This window comes from Callospermophilus lateralis, chromosome 1 (assembly GCF_048772815.1).
Source record: "Callospermophilus lateralis isolate mCalLat2 chromosome 1, mCalLat2.hap1, whole genome shotgun sequence".
Taxonomy (NCBI): domain Eukaryota; kingdom Metazoa; phylum Chordata; class Mammalia; order Rodentia; family Sciuridae; genus Callospermophilus; species Callospermophilus lateralis.
In genome coordinates this window covers 3097018-3113068 of record NC_135305.1, presented here as the reverse complement: position 1 = coordinate 3113068, position 16051 = coordinate 3097018, and the positions used below count along the sequence as shown (strand labels likewise).

Below are 16051 nucleotides of genomic sequence, written 5' to 3'. Positions count from 1 at the left end.
ATGAAAGAGTTGAATGTGCTGTTATATTTTGCTGGAGTAGGCACTTTTCTTTTTTTTAACTTTCCTTTAAGCTAGCAGTTTAACTTGTCAGTGTCTATGAGCACACTGTTGAGGTGGCCATAAGGTGTCCCTCTTGGTGTGTCTCCTGAGACTGAGCTACCTCTGTGCTACTGGTCATTTCACGACAGCGAATAACAACAGAAAGTTTTCGTACTCTGTGTTAGTCACCCTCTTGTCCCGATGACAAATGCCTGAGAAAAACAAAGGAAGAAAGATGCATTCTGCCTCACAGCCGCAGAGCTTGAGTCCATGGAAGACCAGCTCTGGGCCCAGGTGAAGGGTGTGGCAGAGGAAAGCAGCTCAGCTCACGGCAGGTGGGAAGCAGAGAGAGGGGGAGGAAGGGCCCAGGGGCAGATGTGGTTCCCACTTAGGCCCCAGTTCTTCAGCTCCCAATAACACCTTCGAACCATCACTCTCCGACTGGGTCAGAAGGCCCTCTTTCTCCAGCCCCGCCTCTCAGCACTGCTGCCCTGGGACCAGCCCTCAAACTCGAGCTTCAGGGGAAATTCCAGACCCAAAGCATAATAGATTTTAACCCAGTAACGATCAATCCAGGCCTTGTGATAATCACAAATCAAAAGTCCACCACCTTCTACTCTTTAAAAATGACCCGTATTCTAGGCCTTCTCCACTCCCAAATACCTAGTCTTCCTGCTCAAAAGTATCCAGTCCATAAGACAGTCTACTGTTCTCCCCTGCCCTGTGGGTTCAGTTCCTTGCATGCCCATCTTAGAACCACGGTCCCTCACTGCGCTCATCAACGTGTCAAGAGATTCTGTGATTCCGCCCACACTGGTTCCCTGGCAGGCCTTGGGAGCGGGCGCCCGGAGGCAGTCCTGACCTCTCGGAGGCTGGCGGTCCAGAGAGCTCTGCAGGCCACTTTCAGGTCTGCTTACACTTTAGCACACACATTCCCAGCTCAACCCATGACCTCCTGATCAGAACCTCTGCTTTTGAGGCTGAAAAGTAGAATTTAATTAGCAACATGGACTCCAGAGCACCATGGTTGACAGCCACATGGTCCCCTGTTGGTCATGACATAAACAACCAAGCAGACACACTCAGGAGGTGTAGGAATGAGAGGCACAGCGGAGGACACAGTCTGGGCCGCTGCATCCGGCCCAGGCGTGTTTGAAGCTTTTTACTCTCCCCATCCAGGGGACTGCCAAAGGAAGGGGCTGGGGCTGCCTTCTAAGGAAGGGGCTGGGCCTCACAAGCCCCCACTGTATGAGGAATGCATCCTTGGGGACACTCAAAACGTAGGACAGGCTGAGTGACGCTCTTTCACAGCCCTACCCTGCAGGACTCCATTCCTCTGTTAAAGAAATCATTTTTTGAGTATTAAAAAAATATATTGGGTCAAAGAGTGAGAAGTACCTTGTCCCTGGTGGCTCACCCTGGTGGAGATGCTGCTGCCTGTACTCACCTACTGTCCTAAACTCTCCCAGGACCCGGGGTCTTCGGGGCACCTCCGGCAGCCGACGCCTCAGCCCTGCTTTGTGCACAGCCATGCCTTGCTCTCCCCTCCCACCCTGCCCCGCTCTGCCTTCTATTCGTCTGTCTGCATGGGAATCCGGAGTTGCTGGATGGCAGAGAAAAGCACTCTTCTGACTCTCTATTTTATACCTGGCCAGGTACTTGGCATCTAGGCAAGTACATGCAGGTACACAGGCTTCGTGTTTTTGATGGGCAAAATTTTGACCTCAATTTATTTTTATCAATTTTCCCCAGAGAAAAATCTTAATGTCCTATTTTGACTTTGATTCAGAGGGATATTTCATAGGCCTTCAGTTTAGAAAATAAAGTCAACTCAGTCCAAACACTTCTTAGGGACTGAGGGTGTAGCTCAGTGGTGGAGCGATTCCCTAGCATGCACAGCCCTAGGTTCAATTTCCAGTCACACACACACATTCTTAGGCAGTTCTAACTCAACAAAGCATCTCAAATTACCTCTGAGAAACCAGTGTCCAGCTGATTTTAAATCAATAGCATGATCACTTGTCTCCATCCTATTTATTCAAATAAAAAAATCGAATAGAGTGCTATTCTCTGACTTTTCAAATGTTCAAAATTTCAGACTAAGACAGCTGTATTAATATTTGTATTAATAAACGTTTACAACTAAAACTGCACAGTGGAAAATAAGATGTTATGACAGGAAGGAATTCGCAGAATCAGGAGGGTTCCACTTCTACGTGGATGTAGGACAGAAGTCTGACTCCTCATGACATGCAGTAAGTTTCAGAGATGACTACAACGCACCGAGTGGAAAGCACACTGAATCCCTGTGAGTCACGGGTAGCCCTCCTGACGTGCCCTCCGGGGCCTATCTGCCAGGGGTGCCTGCTCTAGGCTCTGGTCTCTTGTGAAGTCCCTCACGTGGACACACGTTCACTCCTTTTGGAGTCGTTGTTCAGCTCTCTGCTCCCGGGCGGTCCCCTTCAGCGTGCAGGGCTCCAGTTCACTACGGTCACCTTGTGAGCTGTTATAACTGCTCTCCTCCTTTTCCTCTTCTTTTTCTGCTTGGCAGCTAGTCCTGGTTTACTTCATGCTTTTATTTGTTTTGGGCTTTGGTTTGGTTTTCTCCTATTAATAACACTGCAAGATCATTCTGGCTCGCATCTCACTGTCGCGCTCGTGGCTGGCAGTGAAGCGGCTGCATAAGCCTGCTGCTGGGCTAGTTCATTCAACTTGCCAAGTTACTCTTCAAAGCTTGCTCTAAGGTACTCTTCTGTTGCTGAGGACAGATGAAGCTGGATACATGAGGAATTTTCAGGAAGCAGGTTTATTTAAGCTGAGGTGGTCCAGAGGGGCTCTTGCCTAAAAATCTCTGGGTGCCAGGTCTGGAGGAAAGCAGAAATAGTATCATTTGCACAGCAATAAGCTTGACGCAGACCTAGGTTTTACAAGAAAGAGAAAGTTACAAACCACATAAAGCTCTGTGCAGAACTCCTGTGAAACCTTATTGACACTCTTTGTAAAATCTTGCTGACAAGAAGCTTAATTATGGTGGGAGGGGTCACCAAAGAAGCTTAATTGTGGTCAAGTTCTTTTTTTCGGCCACTTCACATCCCCGCCAGCAATTAGTATCTCCCAACTCTTAGATTCTTACCAATCTGACAGATGAGAAATGCTATTGTTTAATTTGCAAACATCTTACACAGAGTGAGGTTTAGTAGCTTTTGCCACTGTCATTAGCCACTTGAGGTCCCTCGCCTGTAGTCTGGGGTTCATTACCTCGGCCCACCTGTCTATTTCATGGGTAAGAGATGTGCACGTGCACTGGATACTAAGCCTTTATTAGTGGTATGTGCTGCAACTATCTTTTCCTGGTTTGTGGCTTATCTCTTCATGTTTTAAATGATGTCTTTAAACACAGAACAGTTTCAAATTTTAATGAGATAAAACTTATCAGTCTCTGCCTTTGTGATGTTATTTTATATCCCGTTTTATAAAAAAATTCTTCCTCATCCACTGAATTGTTAAGATTCTCCTTCTCCATACTCTTATCCCCTTTATCCTCTTCCTCCTCCTTCATTTTATGGTATTGGAGATTGAATCCAGAGGCCATCTACCACTGAGCCACACCCCAGCCCTTTTTATTTTCTTTTGAGACAGGGTCTCATTAAGCTGCCTCAGCCTCCTGATTAGCTGGGATTACAGTAGTGTGCCACTGTGCACGGAGACACAATTCTACTTATTAGGCAAATGTTTATCAAAACTTTAGTATTTTTTCCTTCTCAGTTCCAAAGTATGTCAATGAGAGGTTTATTAGTGGTTTTAACAGTTTTTAATTTTGGTGATCTCAGCAAGCATCATGGTAATTGTCTAAATATTACCACAGACTCTTCTCAGCAGGAAATCATTTTCAGGTGTGGTTTTAGTTCAAAGAAGATAGAGTTGTTCCCTGCTTACTCTAGATTTTGCTTTCTGAGGGTTCAGTAAACCATGGTCAACCTCCAAATGGCTGATTTATTAATTTTTTTTTTTTTTTTGGAGTGCAGGGAATTAAACCCAGAGTCTGCTGGACAAGCACTCTGCCACTGAGCCCCAGCCCCAGCCCCATTGTCTGAAGATATTAAATGTAAAAATCCCAGAAGCAAACAACTCATGTTTTAAATTGCATACCATTCTGAGCAGTATGATGAAATCTCTTGGGTTGTGAGTCATTCCTGCCAACATATCCTACCCCTTTGTCACTCAGTAGCCCTCTGACTTATCAGATTCACTGCCTCCGCATTGCAGGACCTGTTTTAAGTACTCCTTACTTTACTTGGTAACAGTCCCACAGGGCAAACGCAATAAAGTATACTGTTATCAATAGTAATTGTTGTTAATCTTTGTGCCTAATTTATAAATTTAACTTCATCATAGGCATGTACATATAGAAAAACCCCGTATATACAAGGATTTGGTATTATCCACATTTTCAGGCATCCACTGGGGGTCTTGGATGAGGGTGATTACTCCATCCAATATGATTATCCAATTTGATCACTTAAAAAAAAAGAAGAAGATGAGCTGGGCATGGTTGTGCATGCATGTAATCCCAGTGGCTCAGGAGGCTGAGGCAGGGGATTGCAAGTTCAAGGCCAGCCTCAGCCATTTAGTGAGACCCTGTCTCAAAAATAAAAAGGGATGGGGACTTGGCTCAGTGGTTAAGTGTCTCTGGGTTCAATCCTTGGTACCATAAATAAATAAATTAAATAAATGGAATAAAAAGAGATGATAGCAGACCCTTTAACTGCTTAGACACAGAGTTCACGACTGAGAACCCCGAAGTTAAACTCTCTGGAGCCACTTCTGCGTTACCTGACATCCTTCTCCTCCTGCTGTGCCACTGCTGGCTGCCTCCCCTCTAGGGCCTGTTGAATGCAGCTACTGGCAGAGGCAGCTTATGCTGCTCTTGCCACGGCCAGCACTTTGTGGAATGCCTTACAAATGGCGGGGAGCCAGGGAACCCCAACAGCTGGCAAATGCCTTTTGGACAGGTGTGCTCCTGCTCCCTTCAGTTGACAGGTATTTGTCTGTTGCTCAGAAACCTGCAATCCACCTTGTTTTCATTTCCTGCTGGTGAGAGTTGTACACTCTATTAACCTTCCCATCCTCTGAGCAGGTCCTCTGGGAAGGGCGTGGGCATGGCCAGTGGCACTTTTGGTAATTTTCTCCCAGCCTCACGGTCTGTGAGAATGCACCCCAGCTGAGGTGCACAGTGTCTGAGGGCCCTCACTGGGGTTAAGGGCCACCCGCTGCAGCCAGGCTCTGAAGAGCTGCCAGTGGGGAGGTGGAGGTGCTGATAAGATTCCTGAATCTTATCACCAGGTGCTTGCCTGCCTGAATCATGACCATTTTTCAACTGTTCCTGAGGCTGGGGATGCAGCACACCAGCAGTTCCCGCTGGCCATAGGTTGGGGTATGGAGTGGCAGAAAGTACAAGTCCCCCATACAAAGGGTACTTTTCCTTCTCCAGACAAAGTGATGAGTGTCTACCACGGAGGATGCTAGTCCCGGCTCAGATCCTTCTAGGTTGTATTGTATGGCCTTGGCCAAGTCCTTGATGCTCAGAGACCTATTTCCTTACACTCTGCAAGGTGTCTTCTAATTCTAAATTTTATTATTCCAGAAGGAATGGGACAAAGGGTTCCTCCCTTTCTTAAAACATTTTCCAGTTCATCTCACACCAATCAGAATGGCAGCTATCAAGAATACAAACAATAATAAATGCTGGATAAGATGTGGAGAAAAAGGAACACTTGTACACTTTTGGTGGGATTATAAATCAGTACAACCACTATGGTAATCAGTATGGAGATTCCTCAAAACACTAAGCATGGAAGCACTATATGTCCTGGCTATACCATTCCTCAGTGTTTACCCTGGAGAATTAAAGTCACCTTACTACATTGACACCTGCATATCCATGTTTATTACAGCACAATTCATGGTAGTCCAACTATAACCAGACTGCTAGGTGTCCATCAGCAGACGGCTGGATGGATAAAGAAAATGTGGTGTACACACGATGGTTTTATTCAGCTATAAAAAAAAATGAGATTATGTGATTTTCAGGAAAATGGAAGGAACTAGAGACCTTTATGTTAAGTCAAAAGTCAGAAAGTCAAAGGTCATTTAGTTTCTCTCGTATGTAGAAATTAGAGAGGAGAAAAAAAAAGGTGAGAGGTGAACCTCAGGAAAATCAAAGGGAGATCAGTAAAGGAAAGGGATGAACGGGTGGGAAGTGGGGAGGGAGGGATACTGACCAAACTATACTGTCATACTGTGTGCGTGTACAAATATGTAACAACAATCCCATCAATATGTGCAGCTATAATGCACCAGTAAACGTGTGTGTGTGTGTGTGTGTGTGTGTGTGTGTGTGTGTTGGGGGGACCTTTGCCTCAAGTTTTGGAAGCTACACAAGTGTGGGTGGTCCTATCTGCATAGCTGAGATGTCCCTATGTGCCTTGGGAAACCCTGCCCTCTCTCCTGCATACGTAAGTGAGGGAATGAAGTTCTAGACTTGTGAATCGACTGCTGTGAGGTCACTGCACCATAAAAATCACTCAAGAAACATGCAGGGCTGTCATGGAGACATAGGTTTCATGACACTTGTGTTTAGCCAAAATGATTAATTACAGTTTGATTTTTTTACTTGCAGTAATCAATGATGAGATTTCTTTATCCAACCCACAGTCAACATCTGAGGAATTAAAATTATGGTTATTAGCAGTGCCAGCTTTTGAACGTGGCACACTCATTTATTGACTCTGGAATTGTTAACCCCTTTCAGTAAGAACTGTTCTAGTAACTTGATCTTGCAGATTTACCAAGGGTCCTGCTACTCTGCTGTCAGCCACACAGAGCAGTGGGCTGGTGCTGGGTTGAGACTCCCTGTGGGGAGGAACAGCATCCCATTCATTTTTGTTTCTGCTGCTCAGCCCCAGGCCTGGCACGCTTAGCCCCAGAATGAGAACCAAGGCAGGGAGGGCACACAAGCCAATCCTGGGAGCTGGCACCATGGGAGACCAAGTGCTCGAATAAGAATCAGATCACACGAAGAATTCAGACTCAGAGAAGTGAAACCATGCTGACAAGAAGTGAGGGGACCTGAACACTCTTTGGAAGTATATGTGACCTGGACAAACAGCCAAGGCCTGGTTTAGTTTGGGAAGTTACTTAGCATTGCCACACTCAGAACCAATGTTCAATTTGCCTTTATACAATTCCCAGTTTTACTGTTAATTTCACACAGAGTCCCTGGCTCTCCACAATGTGGGAGGGGAAGCTGCAGTGGGCACCTGGGCCAGTCCTTGTCCTCATGTCCTCCGGGTGGCCATCTCCGCCCCTACTTTCCTTTGGTAAGCAGCAGAGGCTGGGGGATCAGCCAGCACTGTCTGCAAGGCCCGTGAGTACTGTCTCTTGATCAATGCTCTACCCATGCACCATCAGAAACAGATCTTACAGAGCACCACCAGCCATGCCTCGCCCCGGGTCGTCCCGGGCCTGGTCCCCCTGGCTTCATCCCCACATTTGAACTTCATCTCCTGTCACAGGGTGGGGGACTCTTTGGTGAGCAGCACTATGGTGCACTAGAAATGAGAACCAAAATTGCTATTTCTCTGTAATCAACTGATGAGCTTTTGTCTTATGGAATTGAAGTTCCAGTGAACAATGAAACTCAAGACCTTGGATTCGCATAATACTGCAGTTTGTTAAATTTAGCAGATGCTCCAGGAGTGTGTCTGACATCTCTGTGTGGACTATTTAAAAAATCTTAAAATACTTAAAATTTATTGAAGGATAAAATAAGTATTTATATACAATGAAATGCTCGTAGCCTAACTGTAGGACACAGTGAGCTTCACGTGTGCCTTTACTGCTGTATCAGGACAGCGCTGCCCTGTTCCTTTCAGTGAGCCTGCCTCATCCACCCAGGCAGCCAGCAGTCTGACTTCTGACACTAGAGAGTAACGTGACCTTTTCAGAATTACACATAAACAGACTTATGCTTCATGGACCCTTTTGTTCGGCTGCTTTTGGTCTCAACCCAAAAGTTATCTGTGTTTTGTTTACCAGTAGTTGATTCTTCTGAATTACTCGTGATATTCCACTGTGCAAATATATTACAGTTTGCTTATTCATATATTATTGACTTTAGCCTGTTGTACTTTCAGGACATTATGAGTGAAGATGTTGTAAACATCTTTTGTGTGGCTATGTTTTCATTTCTCTTGAAAAAATTCATCGAAGTGGAATTGCTGAGTTACATGATAAGCATATTTTTACTTGACAAAAATGCCAAACTGTTTTCCATAAGTGGCTATATTATTTTAAATTCCCACCAACCCAATGCATGAATTACTGTTGCTCCACATCCTCATTAAGTCTGTAGACATGTTAGAATCTAAATTTGACTTTAATTTGCATTATCACGATGATTAATAATGTTTTTTTCATGTGCTTATTGGCTGCAGAAATATTCTTTGTACCCAAGAGCCTGAGCTTGGCCCCAAAGCAGCATTGACTCCTTGGCTGTGGGGACTGCTCCCTGCCCTATACTCCTTTCCTGCCAAAGAGAACCTATGAGTCCTATGGTCCTCTTGTGATATGGAAAGCAATGTGACAGCTAAAGTTTATCCATTGAGCCACATGAAATTGTCAATAAATGGCTATTCCCCTTTTTTAAAGTATTTGACTTAAGAAAATCGCAATTTCATGTGGCTCACCCAACACTTTCTTTTGCCACTTTTTTGGAAAATTTTATTAGAGATTTTATTAGAAAATTTTATTAGACCCTGTCTCTAAATAAAATACAAAATAAAAAGTAACTGCCCCCAGACCGGAGGATGAACCACTACTGCGAGAGAACTCTGCCACTTTGCCATGTTTGCTACCAATTACCATGATATTTGGCAAATGTATAAGAAAGCCGAGGCGTCCTTCTGGACAGTGGAGGAGGTGGATCTTTCCAAGGACAGTCAGACTGGGAGGCCCTGAAGCCTGAGGAATGACATTTTATATCACATGTTCTAGCTTTCTTTGAAGCAAGTGATGGCATAGCAAGTGAAAATCTGGTGCAGCGATTTAGCAAAAAGGTTCAAATTATAGAAGCCGGCTGTTTCTGTGGCTTCCAAATTGCCATGGAAAACATACATTCTGAAATATATGGTCTCCTCATTGATATTTACATTAAAAATTCCTAAGACAGGGAATTTCTCTCCAATGCCATTGAAATGATGCCTTGGGTGAAGAAGAAAGCAGATTGTGCCTTGTGTTGGACTGGGGACAAAGAAGTTACCTACAGAAAACGTGTTTAGTCTTGGCCACTATGGGAGAAATCTTCTTTTCTGGCTCATTTGCATCAATATTTTGGCTCATAAGAACTGATGCCTGGCCTCACATTTTCCAATGAACTTATCAGCAGAGACGAGGGTTTACGCTCTGAATTTGCTGCCTGATGTCCGAATACCTGCTACACATACCATCAGAGCAGAGAGTAAAATAAATAATCGTCAATGCTGTCAGGATGGAACAGGAGCTCCTCAGAGGCCTTGCCCATGAAGCTCATTGGGATGAACTGTACTTGGAAGAAGCAATTCATTGAATTCGTGGCAGACAGGCTCATGCTAGAGTTGGACTTTAAGAAGGTTTTCAGAGTGGAAAATCCATTTGTCTTTATGGGGAATGGTTCATCAGAAGGGAAGACTAATTTCTTTGAGAGTGGGCGAGTATCAGAGGATGGGAGTGATGTAGAATCCACAGAGAATTCCTTTACCTTGGGTGATGATTCTAAATGAATAGATGTGCTCTTATTTGGCTGATCTTGTTTTTCTGCCTTCCATTCCCTACCCCACAAATCCACTAAAATGAAACCAACCGGCTACACCATTGTGCATAACATTCATTAATGACATCCAGTGGCTCCAGAGGCTGAGGCAAGAGGATGGAGAGTTCAAAGCCAGCTTCAGCAATGGCAAGGTGCTAAGCAACTCAGTGAGACCCTGTCTCTAAATAAAATACAAAATAGGGCTGGGGGTGGGGCTCAGTGCCCCTGAGTTCAGTCCTTAGTACCAAAACAACAACAAAACAACCCCCCAACCCTTCAGAAAAACAAAAAAGAAGTGTGTAGCTACCTCAGAATCAATCCTATTTATTAATAATGCTAGTGGTGTTACCTAGAAAGAAAAGACATTCGAAACAGGCTCCTTGGCTTCTTACAGAGGATCTGGTCCTTGCCGCTCTTGCAAGCAGGCTGCTCCAGCGTCACCATACCACTAACAATGGCAGACTGCTTCAAAGTGAGGGGACCTCAAGCCTGACCAGCAGGATTAACCCTCAGTGCAGTCACCAGGCAGCTGAGAGACAACAGTCTCACTGCTGCAATGCAGGCTTTACTTAACTAGCTTGCAGATGAAACTAGCACTTCACACACAAATGAACATTGTACTGTCAAGGTAAAAGCCTGATATGTTTGGTTTCTACACCAAATACAAAGTGTTGTATTTACTACTAATAGGGGCCAATTCAAAATTCACTGAACAATTAAACTTGTGTTGGCTAAGCATGTGATTTTAAAATTTTATTGTCTTTAATGAATTGAAATATTCTTTAATTGATTTTAAGTCAGTCCTGTGCATATGTAGATGGTAGTCTGCTGGTGCCGGTAGAAGGCAATTTGTGTGTTTGATTCTGAAGCCCCAGGTAGGGTGTCATGGCATCTCTGTTCAGCTGAGGTATAGTGTTTTCCAAGGCAAGGAGCTTCTAACTTCAGTCACTGGGAATCGAGGTCTGATTTGGGTAACTGCTAGTGACCCAGTGGCATGTGAGGAGCAGTATCAGTGTTGCTCAAATTGTACTTTGCTCAATTTCTAGTTGGTATGAAAAGACTTAAAAGGTCTTTGTAGGTGGTATTTAAGATAGCATTATGACTTTTCAGGTCATCCTTAGACAAAGTGACCTGCCTCAGCTCTCCTGTTAATAGTGGTGACACCAGAACTGAAATTGGCTCACTTAGAAGTTGTGCTTACTTTAACTTTGTAAGTAGATACTGTTTTAAGCAGGTATCAAATTTATAAGTCTCTTAAATTAGAAAATTTTTTTACTCTGTCCATTTAGGTTTTACTTTTTGTATTTTGGGGAAAAAATCATACAGTTTTATCTTGAAGTTAATAATTGCAAGACACTTATTCTAACATTTCTCTAAATATGTGTATCACCTGGTGAATTCCTTAACCTGTAGAAAACTAGTGCTGGTATGATCTATTAATATGTGTTCTATTCAAATGTTAATTTCAGGTAGAGTGTAAACTAATAGCTAACATAGCCAGTTTAGATCCATCCGACTTTGGGAAGATGTTACACAGAAGACGGAGCGTGACTTGTCTTGATCTTTGGCCCTGTTTGTTAATTGAGTGGCTTGTATGTTGGCTGTTTGACCATTCATCAGTTTCCTTCCTTCATAATCGTCTTTTTCTCAGTGCCTATAATATGGAACTCTTGTATCTTTTAAATTATTGTTGCCTAAAATTAATAAATTCAGGTTATATAGTCACTAAAAAAAGAAGTATTCTTTGTAAGGTGCTGTTCAAATCTTTTGCCCATTTAGAAAGTTGGGTTGTTGGGTTCTTACAATTTAGCTTCATCTCTTCTTGTGACTTACATTCTGGTCAGAGTGCTCTTCATGCAAGTCTTTGGACTGATATCCTCTCCTCTCCTTGATTTACTTTCTCTTTTTTTCCTACTGGTGACTTTCTCAGAGCAGTTTTTAATTTTTAGAAAGCCTAACTTTTCAATTTTTCTTTTTTTTTTGAGGGGTACTGGGAATTGAATTCAGGGGCACTCAACCACTGAGCCACATTCTCAGCCCTTTTTAATAATTTATTTACAGGACAAAGTCTCTAAGCTTAGCGCCTCACCATTGCTGAGGCTGGCCTTGGACTCGAATCCTCCTGCATCAGCCTCCAGAGATGCTGGGAGTATAGGTGTGTGCCACTGTGCTGGCCTCAATTTTTCTTTTGTACTTTATTTTCTATTCCATTAAAGAAACCTTTGCCAACCCAACTGTTTTTTTTTTTTAATTCTATAGCATTAGTCTTTATGTGTAGATGAATAATGTGATTAGTTGATTCTTATGCATGGGTGTAGCAAAGACTGAGGTTCACTTTTACATATGGATGTATGGTTGTTCCAGATCCTTTATAGATCAGGCTTCCCCTCTCCACTGAGTTACATTTATGTCCTTGAGAATGACACGTATGTGTCTGCCTACTCCTGAAACCTGCCCCTTTTGGCATTAATTTAAATGTTTGCTTGTCTCTACCACAATGTCTTTACTGACATAACAGTCCCCCATGTTGATGTGAAAATTTGTTTGGTTATTATAGGTCTTTCTTTGCTTTTCTACAGAGTTCAGAATCTGCTTGTTAATTTCTCTAGAAAAGTTTACAAAGTTTAGACTGCATTGTTCATTGGTTGACTGTTAGTTAACTGCAGGAAGTTGGCATCTGAACCCCACTCAGCTTTGTATCAAAAAACTTGGACCAGCTAGGCACGGTGGCACAAGCCTGTAATACCAGTGACTCAGGAGGCTGAGATAGGAGGATCAAGAGTCCAAAGCCAGCCTTGCAATGGGAAGGAGCTTAGCAACTCAGTGAGACTCTGTCTCTAAATAAAATACAAAATAGGGCTGGGGTTGTGGCTCAGTGGTTGAATGCCCCTGGGTTCAATCCCTAGTACCAAAAAAAGACTTGAACCATCTTTCCATCTCTTTTGGCCAGTCAGTAATATAGTTTTATTAAAACAATTTTTACTGGCTCTTAATAGTTATTTATAACAGCAGGATTCATTTTGACACAATTATAAAAGCACGGAATATAATTTGCTCTAACTCAGTCCCTAGTACTTCCCCTTTCTCTCCCCTTTTCCCTCTTGTTCCATTCCCTCTACTCTGCTAATCTATTTACTTTTAGTTTTTTTAAAGTTTTTTTTTAAAGATGGACACAATATCTTTATTGTTTATTTTTATGTGGTGCTAAGGATCGAACCCAGTGCCTCCCACATGCAAGACAAGCGCTCTACAACTGAGCCACACCCCAGCCCAGGTTTTTCTTTTTAAGTCAGTGTCTTGTGGTTGCACATGACAGTGAGATTCACTGTGGCATGTCCATATATGGGAAGAGGAAAGCAGGTCAGATTCATTCTACTCCTCTTCCTGGTCCTCATGGTGACTTTCTTTACCCATCCATTCTTTTCCCTTTTTCTAGTCCACTCTTTATTCAGCTTTGACGGAATAAAACCCCCTTCTAGAATGGAGCCCCCTTTTCTGGTTCTTTTCCCCTGCCTTATTTTGGACTAGCTCCACATATCAGAGAAAAATTCAACCTTTGGCTTTTGGAGTCTGGCTTATTTCACTTAGAATGATAGTGTCCAGTTTCATCCATGTATCAGCAAACGCCATGATTCCATTCTTCTTTACGGCTGAATAATATTTCATTGTATGTATAAATCACATTTTCTTTATCTGCTCATTACTGAAGGGCACCTAGGCGGTTCCACTGTAAAAGGTTCCGTTTATAAACCTTGCATGTATAGTATCATGTTTGTCTTTAACTATTTTGTGTTTTTAGATGCTATTCTGCATTACATTTGCAAATGCCTTTTCCAGGCTCCCTGGGAGTTTTCTGTGAAGGTGCACAATTATGCCATATGTGAATACAAACTACTTTACTTCTTCCTTCCAAACCTTTATGTCTTTGTTTCTTCTTCCTGCCTTATGTAGCATCGAAGAGAAGTGGTGATATCCCTACCTCGTTTCCATTTTTAGGTGGACAGAGTCTGTTTCCTACTAAGCATGATATTTACTATAGGTTTTAAGTAGGTTAAGGAAGGTTCCCCCGCATTTCTGGCTTTATTTATTTTTTTTAAATCATGAATGTTGAGGGTTTTTTAAAAATGATTTTAAAATTTATTTATTTTGCATTACAATTCTTAATACACTATTGTACAATAATTTATCATATCTCTGATTATATATAAGGTATGTTGACACCAAATTCACATCTTCATACAGTATTTTGTATAACGACGAGGGTCTCCTTTCATCATCCATGCTATTCCCCTTCTCCCTCCCTTTCCCTCCTAACCCTATTCCCTATCTAGAGGTAATCTTCCTCCCTTGCTCTCCCTCCCTACCCCATTTGAGTCACCCCCTTATATAAGAGAAGGCATTTGGTTTGTTTTTTGGGGATTGGCTAACTTCACTTAGGACAATCTGCTCTAATGCCGTCCATTTCCCTGCAAATGCCATGATCTTATTATTTTTTATTGCTGAGTAATATTTCATTGTGTATAAATGCCACATTTTTTTCCCATTCATCTACGTAAAGACATCTAGGTTGGCTCCACAGTTTCGCTATTGTGAATTGTGCTGTATAAACATTGATGTGGCTGTGTCCCTGTAATATACTGTTTTTAGGTCCTTTGGGTATAGTCCAAGAAGATGAATAGCTGGGTCAAAATTACTAGTTTTCCAAGGAATCTCCATACTGCTTTCCAAATTGGCTGCACCAGTTTGCAGTCCCACCAGCAATGTGTGAATGTACCTTTTTCCCTGCATCCTCGCCAGCACTTGTTGTTTGTTTTCATCATGGCTGTCACTCTTACTGGAGTGAGATGGTATCTCAGAGAAGTTTTAATTTGCATTTCTCTGATTGCTAGAGATGATGAGCATTTTTTCGTATATTTGTTGATTGATTGTAAATCCTCTTCTGAGAAGTGTCTGTTCAGGTCCTTGGCCCATTTACTGATTGGATTATTATTATTAATTTTTTGGGTGATGAATGTTAAGTTTTGATAGTGTTTTACACCTGTTGAGAGGGTGTAAGGTTTTTCTCATTTATTTTGTTATGAGGTATTATTTTAATCAATTATTGAATATTAAGCCAAACTTGCATTCCTGGGATATGCCCTCTTAGTCTACTGTGGTGTTTATATGCTATAATATTTGATCTGCTACATTTTATTAAACATCTTGGAATATGCATTAGTGAGGGATGTTGATCTACACTTTTATTCTATATGAACCTTTTTCTGGTTTTGGCATTAAGGGAATTCTGGTATTAAGGTATTTGGGAAGGATTTTCTCTCTACAATTCTGGAAAATTCTGTGAAATACTACTTCCCTAAATGTCTCACAGGACTGATCACAAAACCCACCTTGTGTGGCACTTGCTCTCCTCCTGACAACATGCAGTACCTTCTCTCTCTTCCTTGCATGGCCTTTTTCTCTTGACTGCTTAAAGATTTTCTTTTTATCCTTACCTTATAGGAATTTTAATATAATATACTTTCCTGGCATCTCCTTTGTTTGGAAGTTTTCAAATTTCTTTAAGTTACAGGCCTAGTTCTGATGAGATTGGAAAAAAATCTGGTCATCATCTACTTAGACTTTGATTTTTTCCAGAGTTCCAAAGGTTGCTTGCTACTGTCCTAGAGGTGACAAATGCTCTGTTCCTTTATTCAAACTCTTTGCTTTTATGGGAAAAGTTTCTTTTGCTGTGCCCGCAGGCTCCTTTTTTTCACATTGTCTGATTTTACGTTGTGCTTTTAACTTTCATTCTGAAGTAATTCCACACCTGCAGAAGAGCCGCAAGGGAAACACAGGCTGTCTGCCCTCAGCTGAGTCCCTCCTGATGTGCATGTCTGACTGAAGTGTGGCACAACTCCCCAAACTGAAAAAGTACCAGGAGCTGGTGTAGGACTATAAATTAAAATGAGATTTTACTGGGAATTGTCGTATTGCCACTAATGTCTTTTGTTCCAAGATCCACTTCATGATATTGTATTTTTTTTATGTCCACTTTGTCTCTTCTGATCTGTGGGAATTACTTTGACTTTCATAACTTTGAAAATTTTGATGAGTACTGGCCAGGAATTTTGTAGAATGTTCCTCAATTTGGATTCATTTCATGTTTTCTTGTGACCTGACTGAAAT

The 16051-nt window shown here is 42.3% G+C and overlaps 1 pseudogene; it reads left to right on the top strand.

Moving 5' to 3' along the window:
- Positions 1-309: 309 nt before the first annotated feature.
- LOC143637960 (ribonucleoside-diphosphate reductase subunit M2 pseudogene) lies at positions 310-11870 on the top strand (annotated as a pseudogene).
- Positions 11871-16051: the final 4181 nt, after the last annotated feature.